This window comes from Pagrus pagrus (assembly GCF_965226575.1).
Source record: "Pagrus pagrus genome assembly, chromosome: 7".
Classification (NCBI taxonomy): domain Eukaryota; kingdom Metazoa; phylum Chordata; class Actinopteri; order Spariformes; family Sparidae; genus Pagrus; species Pagrus pagrus.
The window spans coordinates 2,195,492-2,208,065 of NC_140191.1; the positions used below are offsets into that span (position 1 = coordinate 2,195,492).

Genomic DNA, 12,574 nt, shown 5'->3' on the forward strand with positions numbered 1-12,574 from the left:
TAGTCAACGGTCATATCAGCGGAAATTCATCAAAGCATTTTTAACGGCCAATGCTGATGACATGACTTTGCATAGGCGCTCTAGCGTTTTTTTGTTTGTTTAAATCACTATTGTCTTGGACAAGATTCAAATAAAAAAGGTAACAGCTTCTTGTTTTTCGCGTACAGGTTCAGGTAGCTTGGCTTTTTTCAGCGTGTAAGTTGTGAACTCCGAGGTTGTTGTTGTGTCTCGAAGAGACCGGGATCTGGAAAACCGTCTACATCCAGTGATTGGGACTCCTGAGGACGTATATCCCAAACATCAACACCTAAACCGTCATAGATACGTGTGTTTTGATTTAAATACACAACCTACGATACTGAAGTGTGTCAAACTTTGTTGATTTACCTCAGGAGACCTTTGCTTGTCCTCATTTGTCTGAATGTCAAAGGTCAAGGTCGTCTTAACTTAGCTGCAGAACGGTAACCTTGAAGGTCGGAGGGATTTAGTGTCAAGGGCAGTAAAGTAGAGCAGACACCTGCCGACACGGGACCCGAGCAGAAAGACTTCAAGCATTCATGGTCACGACAATGTCCTACCAACCTGTCCTGGTTTAGATCTCAGCGTCATGGCAGTGAACTTTTTACCGTTGCATCACATGCGTGTGAACCATTTCATAACTTCATGCTCATTATTTCATAACACAGCTGGAATAAAAGGTTACTGACGACGCCAGAGATCCAGTAAGAGCAGCACGACCCGGGAGGATTATTGAGAATCAGAATCACAAACGACCAGCAAATCGACTGCATTCTGTTCCGCTCGGATTAAAGCTCCTCCGTCCAATGACTGAAGCTGCAGTCTCCACTGTGCACACACTGAGGGTTCACCGGAGGTCGATCCGGTACTGTTGCCAGGGAGCTCCGGAGAACAATGCATCACCAAAGATCATAAAGAAAAGAAAAACAGAAGAAGCTGGGACGAGGATCAAGGAAGCGCTGCACACCTACAAGACCGGAGGAAGCTGCGAGAGAAAAAGAGACGCAGCAGAGAGATTTTATACATCTGTTTTAGGAAAAGTGTTTCTGCCTCGGATGCATCATTCAGTATTCAGAAAACACGGATCATTCTGCCTCCAGAAGCAGAAATGTTTCATAATCAAAGGTCTTTCTGCTGACTCAAACTTGAATAGTAAGTCGTACTGTAAAGTTGCTTTTTTTTTTGTGCCAGATATGGTTTTTTGTTACAGCGAGTGCCAAAATCTTCCAGCAGAAAGATGCCGAAGATCTGCTAAAGGAAGCTCCCACTGCCGGCCTCCGTGTCGTCGCCTAAATTGCTGTTTAAATATGACTTCTTTTTGGATCACATTTTATTTATTGCAGGTTTTAACCTCGTGATACTGCCAGTAGTACTGAAAGAGACGAGCATGAGTAATCAAAAATATCACTTCACTGTTTCGAGGCGTCTCCCTAAATACCAACCGACTCTTTCTCTGGCTTCCTTTCTTGTCTTGTTTCCTCTTTGCTAACGTTGGCTCAGCCGCGCCGCCTCGGTGCCAAACTTATGACGATTGTTTCAGATGAATGACGTGAGATTAACACAGTCACCGTGGTGCTTTGTGAGAAGTGTCACGCCGGCTACAGCGCATTAGGATCTGATCCGGTGCCACAGATCCATGTGGTCCAGATTGGTATTTGGAGCTAAAAAAGCTGCGACTTCACTCTTTTGCCAGTCACACTGAAGGAGGAAACATCAGATTGAGTGGGGGGGGAAATAAGAAGTGGGAGACTTTCAGCTGCAGTGTGAACGCAGCCCGAGTGCCGTGCCACCATACTGACGGGGTTACGATGGCGTGAGAGCAGGGGCTGCTGGCCAGCGCTCCGGCACAGCTGAAATAGCAAGCAGCAGAGCCAGGAGCTGAAACACAACACTCAGGCTTCTCACACTCCCCCTCTCTCTCCAAACCTCTCTCTCCGGCTTGCTTCCTCACCTCTCCTCCTCACCCTGCCTCTCTTATATCTGAGGTCCTGGCATATTTCTTGCTCTTCATCATCCTCATGCAGCCTCCATCCATCCATCCATCCATCCATCCATCCATCCATCCATCCATCCACCCCCCCTCTGACTCTCTCCGGGTCCCGCCTCACCATTGAGTTCCTCCCACACCTCTCTCTGTTCCACTTCCAGCGGAGCGCAGCAGAGAGGTTATGGCCTCATTTGAATATCTGAATGTATATCAACCTCCTCCTCGCTGGGGCGTGGAGTCGTTTTACGGTCGCACAGCTGTGGTGGTGTTATGGGACCATCTGCGCGAGGCTCATTGAGTTAGCCACGAGCTAAAGTGGAGTGTGGAGGGAGGGAGGGAGGGAGGGAGCTTATTCCTCCTCCTTCTTCCTCTGTTGTAGAGTAGCCATTACAGAGTTGGGAAGAGGAAGAAGAGGAAGAAGAAGAAGAAGAAGAGGGAGGAGGAGGAGGAGGAGCTTCTGAAGTCACACACTTCCTTATGTTTGTGTATGTGCATGTGATGTTGCCATGACTCCAGGCATGTGTATGTGAGTTCATGCGTGATCACATACACAGTATCTGTTCATGTGTTCAGTGTTAGCGAGGCACAAATGTGCGTTTGTGCTGAAACGTTTCAGCTTTTGTTAAAAAAAAATAAATAAAAAGGATTTTTTCAATAAGATTTTAAAGATGCAAATGCAAAGAATGAATTCAAGAGAACAAGTTCCTGGTGCAGTTAAAATGATCATGCAGGGTGTCATTTGAAAGAGTTACCAGATTGTGTTTCTTCTACAAAAACCTTTTCTAATACTCGTTCGACAAAGCAACACTTCTCAAAGGCATCAGAGTGAAAGTCTCAACACGAAGCAGCCCGACAAGAACTTTGCAAACGAACAACAGACGAGCAAAAATACGATTTAAAGGAAACGAGCCTACAGAAATACTTCTGCTTTAATAAAGTGCAAAACTTGGACACAACATAACGAGTCACCATGATGAGTAATGTTTTAACTAGCTAAACAGTTCTTTACTGGCCTTCATCTCACATACAGGAGCAATCAGTTCAGCCCTAGCTGGTTAGCTTAGCATAAAGACTGCAACCCCAAATGCTGAAGATGATATCCTGTCGATTTTTGTTATTAATACACAAAACATGACCACAGTTCCTGTCAAGTTGTACAGATTTTAAAGGTTTTTGACTTTGGAAACAGACGTCTGACTAAAAATCTCTCAGTAGCCCGAGAGCTGCAGCGATTTGTGATTTGTTTGAGTCATTTTTCAGGCAAAAAAGTCAAAACATTTGCAGATTCCAGCTTCTTAAATGTGAGGATCTGCTGCTTTATCTCATCTAGACAGTAAATGAAGAGTTTTTGGGGTTTTGGGCCGTTGGTTGGACTAAACAAGCAGTTTGAAGACGTCACTTCTTCTGCAGATGAATCATTAATGAAAATAATAGTTAGTTGCAGCACTTACCCTTACTGGCTTTATTGGAAGTGTTCAGTCATGCAAAGAAAGACCTCCAGGAAGAGTTTCACCATCTATCGTCTATCTTTTTTGTTTTGTTTTTGAAATTCAGGATCTGAAACCTGCTTTAAGCCGTGAGGACTTGAGAAATAAGGACAGTTTACACAGTTAAATAGTGAAGATTGTGTGGAAGTGGTGTCTGCAGGCCTTGTGTTGTTGTAATCACACTTGAACACAGGAAGAGTTTCTGTGTAGTTGTTTTTTTTCCTTGTTTCGGTCTGAAGCAGCGTGTCTCCGGCCCCTTTTCACCACGGAAACAGTGTTTTTCTTTCTTTTGGAGCTATTAAAGAAGGTCTTAGAAGTCATTAAATGTGTGCTCAGAAAGAGCGCAGATACCCTGATGGCTCTTAAAAAGCGCCGCTGAAATCCATTTTCTCTGCTCTGATGTGTAAAAAACCAGCTCACGGCGTCAGCGAGGAGTGTTTTTTTTCGCGGGCAAAAGCACAGCCGTGCTTTCAGTCGATAGAGAGTGTACTTGTTTTCTGGCGGGCCGTGTCAGCGCAGGCATTAGATAACGCTTTATTTGATGGTGTTCAATGGCTGACTCGTCCTCACCTCTCGCCCAGGCCTCTCCTGCTCTCCAGCCCACACGCGCTCCCATGTAAAAACCAAACGCACACAGACATCCACCCACTGACTCACACACACACACACACACACACACACACACACACACACACACACACACACACACACACACTCCCGTTCTCGCTCTGCATCCGTCCTCTGGAGGATTCTGACAGTTGTTTATGTTATTGAACTGGTTATCACATTACAGCTGGAACATCACCAGGCTCGGAGAGAAAGAGTCCTCCCGCTTTCTCAAGAAAGGCAAAGAGAGTGCGAGCGGGGGAAACAACACGAGCGGAGGGGAGGAAAGATAAGGATGTTTAAAATGTTTCTGCTCATCAGCATCGTCAGGCTGCTTTAATTATTTTGTTTGAACTTTAAGAAAACCACACAGAGTCTCAGCTTCAGTCCTCCACACTGGATCACAAAACAGGTCGGTTGTCGTTTTCTCATCTGGGTTCACTTTCTGCAGGAGGACGTTGTTTATCAGTGGCTTCCAAATGTATTAAACATATTTCACCTGTTTTCTGATCTGCCACCTTCAGGATTATAGTTGGTTTCTTCTAACCGTAACCACAGTCTTTACCTGAACATAACCAGTGTTGTTTCTCTGGTAGGACTCCCTCGTCTCTCTTGGTCTTCAGGTACTTCTTGCAAATCTTTGAGGTGTGACTGGGCTCATTATCCTGCTGCAGTATGAAGTCGAGTTATATCATGGCGGGAGTTAAGGTTTCAATACATCGAGCTCAGTTCCCTCAGAGTTAGAAAAGCATCTTCATCACAGATACAGAATTTGCAAAAATAACAATGACAGACTCAAATCAACAAAAGTCCTGTCCTGTCTTGCAGTGTCGATCTCTGAACCCGCAACCGTTTTGAAAGCTACGCAAAAATAGTGTTGTGCTGCCGTCCACCTGCTGGTGATTAGCTTTTCTGTCGCTCCAGAGAAGGCAGATTGTTGCAACGTTGCATTGTGGGTAATGTAGGCACCAGGGTTTGAAAAGGAAGAAGAATGCGTGGAATAAATAATGGTGATATTTTTGAAACGCTTGACTAGTTGACTGCTTTTCAAAACCTGGAGCCCACATTACCCACAATGCAACGTAGCCACTGAGTGACATCACTGGAGGGCAGTTTATCACATCAAGCTTCTTCTGGAGCCACAAAAGACTTTATACTACCTATAAACACACTTTAATGTGTAAAACTGGTGGATTTACCCTTTAAAATGACAGGTTATGATAAACGCCTTCAGCAGGTATGTCTACAGCACCATGGAGATTAGCATTTTAGCATCAATAGCTTTTAATTTGCGTTGAACCTGTAACTTTTGCACCATTAGTCCCGCTTTAGGTAGAGTTAGACAGAATATGAATATGTCATTCGAGCGGCGTTGTGCCTGAGCTCTGTACTTTTATAAAAACACATCCCTGCGTGTTCTGCCTGTTGAGCTGCACTACAAAATGTAAATGACTGTTGATAAATCATTTCCTTTGTCACAGCAGGTTAGAGGTTCTCCGTGAACGATGAGGGAAGAGAAGAAAGAACAGATTTGGTGGTTAAAAAGTCTCTGCACTAGAAGTTACGGAAACTTCTTCTTCTTGCTCTGTTTTGCACACCCAGCAAGAATACATAATCCAAAGATGTGTTTTTTTTCTTCTTCTTCTTTCACCCCATGGTTTTTGTCATCCAATCCAAAGAAGTGCTGCGCTTTCAAATCCCCTCTCTTCTTCCCGGCTTTGCTCCTTTTTCTACAAACCGATACTCGTCGTCCTAAATATCCCGCCCGCGCTCCACCACAATTCACTTTGCAGGAAAACTTTGTCAGACAAAAAAAAAAAAAAGGCGTTGTGGAGACTGTTCGTGTGTCTTCAAATTCCTGAATAAGACTTCTGTGACGGAGCCTTTTCAAAGAAGACGTCTCGCTGAATCTGAAAAAGTTTCACTCGACAATCGAGGAAACATTCACACTCGTGATGAAACGACTTAGAGGTCGATCGTTTTCCTGACTTCAGCCGTGACCTCAGGATTATAAGATCCACATCATATGGTCAAACTGTCGCTGTGATTGTACACAGTGCTGATTGAAGTAAAAACCTGGGTATTGTGGGTTAAAATGATTATGGATTAACATGACAGCGTGGTTTTCTCCCTCGCTGTAATGCCGGCACCGGGCTCCAGCGAAGCAAAGCAAAGGAGCTTAGAGCTTTCAGCCTGTAGTTCTGGTCCGTGGTAGCATCTGTTGTTCTAGTCGGACACAGCGTACACACTCCCCAGCCACTCCAACACATGCTGGAGGGTCATAAAGCCCCTGTTTTAATGCACTGACAGGCAGAGTGTGTGTGTGTGTGTGTGTGTGTGTGTGTGTGAGAGAGTAGGTGGGTGATACAGTATGAAGGAAGGCTTTTCACAGAGGACAATTCCTCTGGAGTCACAACAGGTGTGTGTGTGTGTGTGTGTGTGTGTGTGTGTGTGTGTGTGTGTGTGTGTGTGTGTGTGTGTGTGTGTGTGTGTGGATTGCTGAGGGGAATTATGAGCCGGGCACTAAAAGGAGGAGGAGGGGTGGAGGGCTTATGAAGGGTCCCCTCTGCCCCACCTGTAGCCTGTCAGCTGTTGTAAGCCTGTTAAAACGTCAGCTGTTTCTGAGGAGAAGTGTGTGTGTGTGTGTGTGTGTGTGTGTGTGTGTTAGTCAATGTCAGGGAGCTCGTGGAGGTTGACGGGGGAGGGCTGGCTCTGTGTGGCCCTCAACGCCCCATTGCACATCAAACGCCTCGTCGCCTTCGGGGATTTGTTTGTGAAAAACACAGCGCCTCGTGCTGCGTCGAGCGAGCGAGCGAGCGCCATGACGGTCTGGTTCCTGCCTTGTTTCTTTCCTGCTCCTGTGTTAAACTGTTAAAGTAAAAAAAAAAAAAAAGTTGGACCCTCAAGATTAAAAACAGAAAAAGACAGAACCTGCTCAAGAGAAATGTCAAAATTTTAGCTTTAATCCCCCAAAATAAGTTTGATATCTTCAGAGCAGAAGATGAATCTTTGTGCCAACAGCCAAACCTGAAACATGTCTTTATTTGACAAAAAACTAAACTTCATTAAATTCATCTTGTGTTTAATGTTGAAAGACAAAACAGCTGTTGGAAAGGTTGTGCCAAAATAAAATGAAAAATGATCTTTGTCAGGGCAGATCTGATCAAAGACAAAGAAAACAAGAACTATTACTGAAGTACTCGATGATTTTCTCTGGAAACTTTTTGATTGCTACATAAGAAGCTCAGATCTAGAAACAAAGTAACAACAGCTGGACGTCTTGGCAACCACTTTTGCAAAATTTGGCGAGTAAATTAGTTCCACATTTGGTTCTTTTGTCAACAAGTTAAGTGAAGTGTGATTCAGTCAGAGACTTTTAGGACTCTTTGATGCGGTTTTGGCGTTTTCAGCTGTTTGGATCGGACCTCTGCTGTCATGAGCTGTGCTGCTCATTATCGACTCATTTCCACTTCTTCCTTCTCTTCTTTCAAGTATTTAACACGAGGGCTGCAACTAACCATTATTATTATTATCAGTTAATCTGATGATTATTTTCTCCATGATAACTACATTTTGTAAAATGCCAGCACCTTTCCCAGGCGGCATCTTCTCCAGTCTGGTCTTGATATTAATTTTACTTTCTTTTTTTTAATTAAGTGGCTCCTATTTATATTGGCTGGTGAGCCCTTATTAAAGTCTGTTTATGGCCCTTCATGGTAATGGCCTACTTCAAACATGGCAAGTTACTTTTACTTCTCAGATTGTGTAATTTGAAGACGTTTTAAAAGGAAGAAGATGTGAAAATATCCCATATTTCAGGTAAAAAAATAATATATTTTGAAATGTTTTTTCAATCTTCAAATCATCTTCTGACCCTCAGATTAATCCAGGTGCTCTCACATCTTGCACATTGTTACTGTTAATAAAGTGTTAATTTCACAATCTGAGCTCACAGTAAATAAAACTGAAGGTAACTATAGCAACAGAGCCTCTGCCTGGTTACATGATGATCATTTGTAACTTAAGAAAGGGGTTAAACTCATAGATTGATATATAATATAACCAGATACCAAAACTAGAGATGCACGATATAGATGTTCTTCAGTCGATACGATAGCGATACGATTTCTTATGCTTTTTTCTATGCAGATGATGGTTTACTTTATATTCCACACTTTAGTTTAACTTGAAGACTTTTTCTCTCGTCTGCAGCTGCAGCAGTTTGACGTTATGAGTGCGACATCAGCGTGTTCACAAAACAACTTTAAAGGTGCATACCGCCACCTACTGTGTGTATGTGCTGCAGTTGTTAAGACAACATAAGCGATTTGGCTTTGTATTATCGGCTATCATTTTTTTATCTGCTGACAACTGATAATGTAAATTTTCTATTTTTTGGCTGATAATTTATCTTTCTGATATACATCGTGCATCCCCAACCAAAGCCAAAGATTGTGCCCAGATTTTTAAACCGTTTTTCTCAGCTCAAACCTTGATGGATCAATAATACTTCAGACACGTCTTTTATCATGGTGGTCTATCTAGAAAAAGTATTTTTTGGGCTGTAGGGGCACGTTCAGCTGCAATACCACAAGTGGTCACTGGGCAAAATTGGAAGCAAGGCTGAGCGGCAGCATCGTATCCAGGTCTAAAAATATTTCTTTCTTCCTACAAAACATGAATTCAGCCTGACATTACCTTCATGTTAGCTGATTTCTTGTTGGACCTCTGCAGACCGTGGTGGTGGTTGGTTGAAGTTTCATTGATCTCATCTTTGCTTGGCATCATTTTTCTGACATAAACGTAGCGAGCTAGTTATGTTGGCGGTGATTTAGACGTCTTCATGCAGACTAATTTAAATCTGGAACTGTCTGATCAGAATAAAAGAAAGTCTACAACTCTAACCAGACGTTTGATTACCAGCTGCCACTTCTTGATCTGAAAACACTGTGAGACCCAGTAGGTCATGAAACAGGACTGTAAACACAGACTTCATCAGTCCACTGCAGGACTATCACATCAACATGGAGCAGTCTTGAGCGAGTGCATGACCTTTTTCTCCTCCTGTAGTATTTAACTCCGGCGAGCTCACAGAGGCTGTTTACATTCAGAGAAATAAGAGTCGATTTTGGCCACAGAACGATTTTTCCAGCAGCACTTCAAACAAGAATGATAATTTAAAAGAGAATTTTCTTTTTTTTCCTTCCTCCTCAAAACTTCTTAATCCAAACATCTCTTTGAAATGAACATCGATGAATCTTTAATTCCAGACGTCTGCTCTTCATTTTTCTGGGCGTAAGCTAAACGTCTTCTCTCTCCGCTCTCCAGTCGGTCATGCTGGCGTGGGAGTCGCAGGTGTTGAGTGATTTATGGCTTTAATTTGACTCGATATATTAAATTATAATATAGAAACAAGCATGAAGAAGTAATTACGGATAACACAGCGAGGTTCTTGTTTCCCCTAAGTCGCTTGGCAGGGAGACAGAAAAAAGCTTACTACTTCACTTAACAGACGTGAATAGTGGACTGTACCCAGGGAGACATGTATGAAGTTTAAGATTTGTTTTCCTTCATATGAAGTCAAGAATCATATGAGACAAACACCTCGACATGAATAATCTGTCTCTGAAAATGTGGAAGGTGTTGGCCCAGAAAGGCAGACGGCTTGGAGCTGCAGAGGCTTGGGGGGGGGGTGGTTGGAGCCTTTGTGGTGGCAGCTGAGTGAGGCAGACAGTTGAAGGGAACAGGTTGCTGCGTCTGTTAGGGCTCGTCTTGCTGCTCTTGACCTTTAACCTTTAGCTGTGACAGCTCCTCGGGCTGGGAGATACCAACATTTTTCCCCTCGGATTGGGAGAGCCGGGCCGGGTTAGATGAGAGTCAGAGATGCAGAATACTGCTGTTTAGAGAGAGAGATAGAGAGATGATATACTGAAAGTTATAAGCTTATTTCAGTGGATTTTTATGAATAGCACAAAAACCACGCTGACTTAAAACACATTCGTTTTATCAGCTTGAATCACAAACTGTGGCGACAGCAAACAAGAGCTGTTCACTGGTGCCAACGCTGTGGATTCACCTTATTTGCCCAAATTCGACTTTGATGTCGGTTGTGGACACTTTTCCTACCCAGAGGATGTGATGATGAATAAAACCCAAAAGCATGACAAGCACACTATGTCCTAAAAAAACAACAGCAGCCTTTGTCCAGCTAGTTTGTTCCAAGCAGCAGACCTGTCAGCTGTCTGTCCCCTTTTTTTGGGCTGAATGCAGTTTACTGACTTCACCTCAGAGGATTTCAGGGTAATTAAGTTAAGGATTTAATTTCTTGTTGGCATCTCTAATCACCAACAGAATCATCTTGTGCTCCCTCTTAAGCAGCATGGCATGACAGCCGACGTGTGGAGTGCAAGAAGTAAAAAACAAAGTTTGTGGCTACAAAGAATTTTCTGTCTATAAACATTTAGTAGAAATTATTTTTACACCCAAAAATCACAAGTTTGACCCCGAAGGCTTCATAATCTGCACAGCATACGACAGAGTCCGTCCTCAGACTCTCGATTTTGGACGAGGAGAAACTCCACGAACACAAACATCATGTGATTCCTCTGGACTCGGCCGTTACCTGTCGTGTGCTTCATATCGCACTGGGACGCCTGCCTGATATTGTTGACTTGCTCAGGTTGTGTTTATTTCAATGTTTGTGCTTCTACTGTGGTTGAGTAGTTAAATCTATTAGTCATTTGTCTGTTTTAAGTTTGTTTATTTTCAATTTTTCTGACTTTGTTGTGCTGCAGACCCCAAGTTGGCACAGGGTGCTTTATTTTGAAAAACTGTCCGGATGCGCTTTGCCATTCCGCTGTCTGACTTCCTGTCTGGCTCGATCTGCTCCGTGCAGCTTCTGTCAAAAATAGATTTGGCGCTTCTGGGACGCTCCTGAAATGTGCCGCGGTGCAGCCGGTGGAAACACGAGCGCTGTCCAGCACTCGGGGCGCAGGCGGGACCGGGGGAATCTGGGGATAAGAAAGAAGATTAGCATCCTGTTACCAGCAAAAAAAAAGCTGGTTTCAGTTCAGTGACCAGAAGTCGTAACCATAATTTGCACAAGGTATCATGAGGGATAGAACAAACGATGGACACTGAGTAGCACAGAGGACTTAATATTCAAGCAAAATGTAGCTTATGAACCAATTTTCAAAGATATTTTAGTTTATTAAGAGGAAGAGTTTCAAAAGTTTCCAGTTTGTTGTCTCTTGATCATGACTTGTTTGTAGCAGTGACCTCAACACGGCTGTATTTGCTCCTGCGTTTTAATTTTTATGACGTAACTGAAGGTGGTCTTTAAGACACCGCAGAAAACAACGTGTTGATACTGAATCCTAATGTCTTGATGGTGCAGACATGGGTTTGTTCCACTGAGGAACACTTTGGGGCAGCCGTCATCACCGAGGACTGAAAACCCTCTCAATGCTTTGAGATCAACAGACGTCTTCACATGCCGTGCAGATAAAACCTTCGGTGTATCGCTGTTCCAGCATTGTGGTGTCGTATTTTATGCTGTGAACGTTGTTGATTAACGAGCCGCTCGGGCGGGTTTAAACGACGCTTGTTTCAGGGCTCAGGTTTGATCTGGATGTGATGAGTTTTGTCTTGAAAATGTTCATCTTGTGAGCTGTATTATGCTGCGAGATTTGTCAAGAGTGTGACAAAAATGTGGAGAATTCCTCAATAATGTAGGTCACACACAAGAGAAGAAGCTCACAGCAGAGCCACACCAGAGAAAAGCTTTGTCATTTTTTTAATTTACCCCATCCTCAGGAGGGAGGCAGATTTGCATAATCAGGTTATTCACTGTCAAACCCTTGAAAGCATATCATGTTTATTCACAAACCTATTAGTCATTTGGTACAGAGACAAAGTACCAAATAAGCTTGTCTTCGGCAAAACCTCTCGAGTTTTCCTTTGTGACGGCGCATCACTCAGGTAACACACCTTTCACACGCAACAAAAGCTACAAAAACACGTCTTTTTCGCCTTTTCTACAACTGTTTCTAAGTATTTGCAGCTACATGGATGGAGGTTTATCATCGCCGGAGCAGTAGCTTATACGCTTCGTGTTTCCTTTCAACATAAATACACTTAGCCTCTGGGCAAAGAAGCTGCTTCCTCTCACCGCTCTGTTAAAGGAGAGAGAATAGATATCCTTTCTCTCCGTGTTTGTGCCTCCCCCACCTCTCCTCCGTGCCCGATCCCCCACCACATGTAACCAGCACCACACAGTCTTGGCCAACGCTGGCGTTTGTCTCAGGAAGAGCGGAGGTAGGCTCATAGATCCCCTTTTTAGGCTTCAGGCCAACACCCTGTGTTCAACACGGAGGGCCCCCAGGCAGCCGTGCACATGGACGACAAATGTGGATGGCAACCAGGGGAAAAACCTGGAAAAGGGGCAGCGAGATAAGGCCGAGCGCTTGTGTTTGTT

The 12,574-nt window shown here is 43.7% G+C and overlaps 1 protein-coding gene across 14 annotated transcripts in view; it reads left to right on the plus strand.

Moving 5' to 3' along the window:
• mef2d (myocyte enhancer factor 2d) overlaps positions 1 to 12,574 on the plus strand; it is a 110,042-nt gene that overhangs the window by 12,099 nt on the left and 85,369 nt on the right. The gene's annotated exons all lie outside the window — the stretch shown is intronic.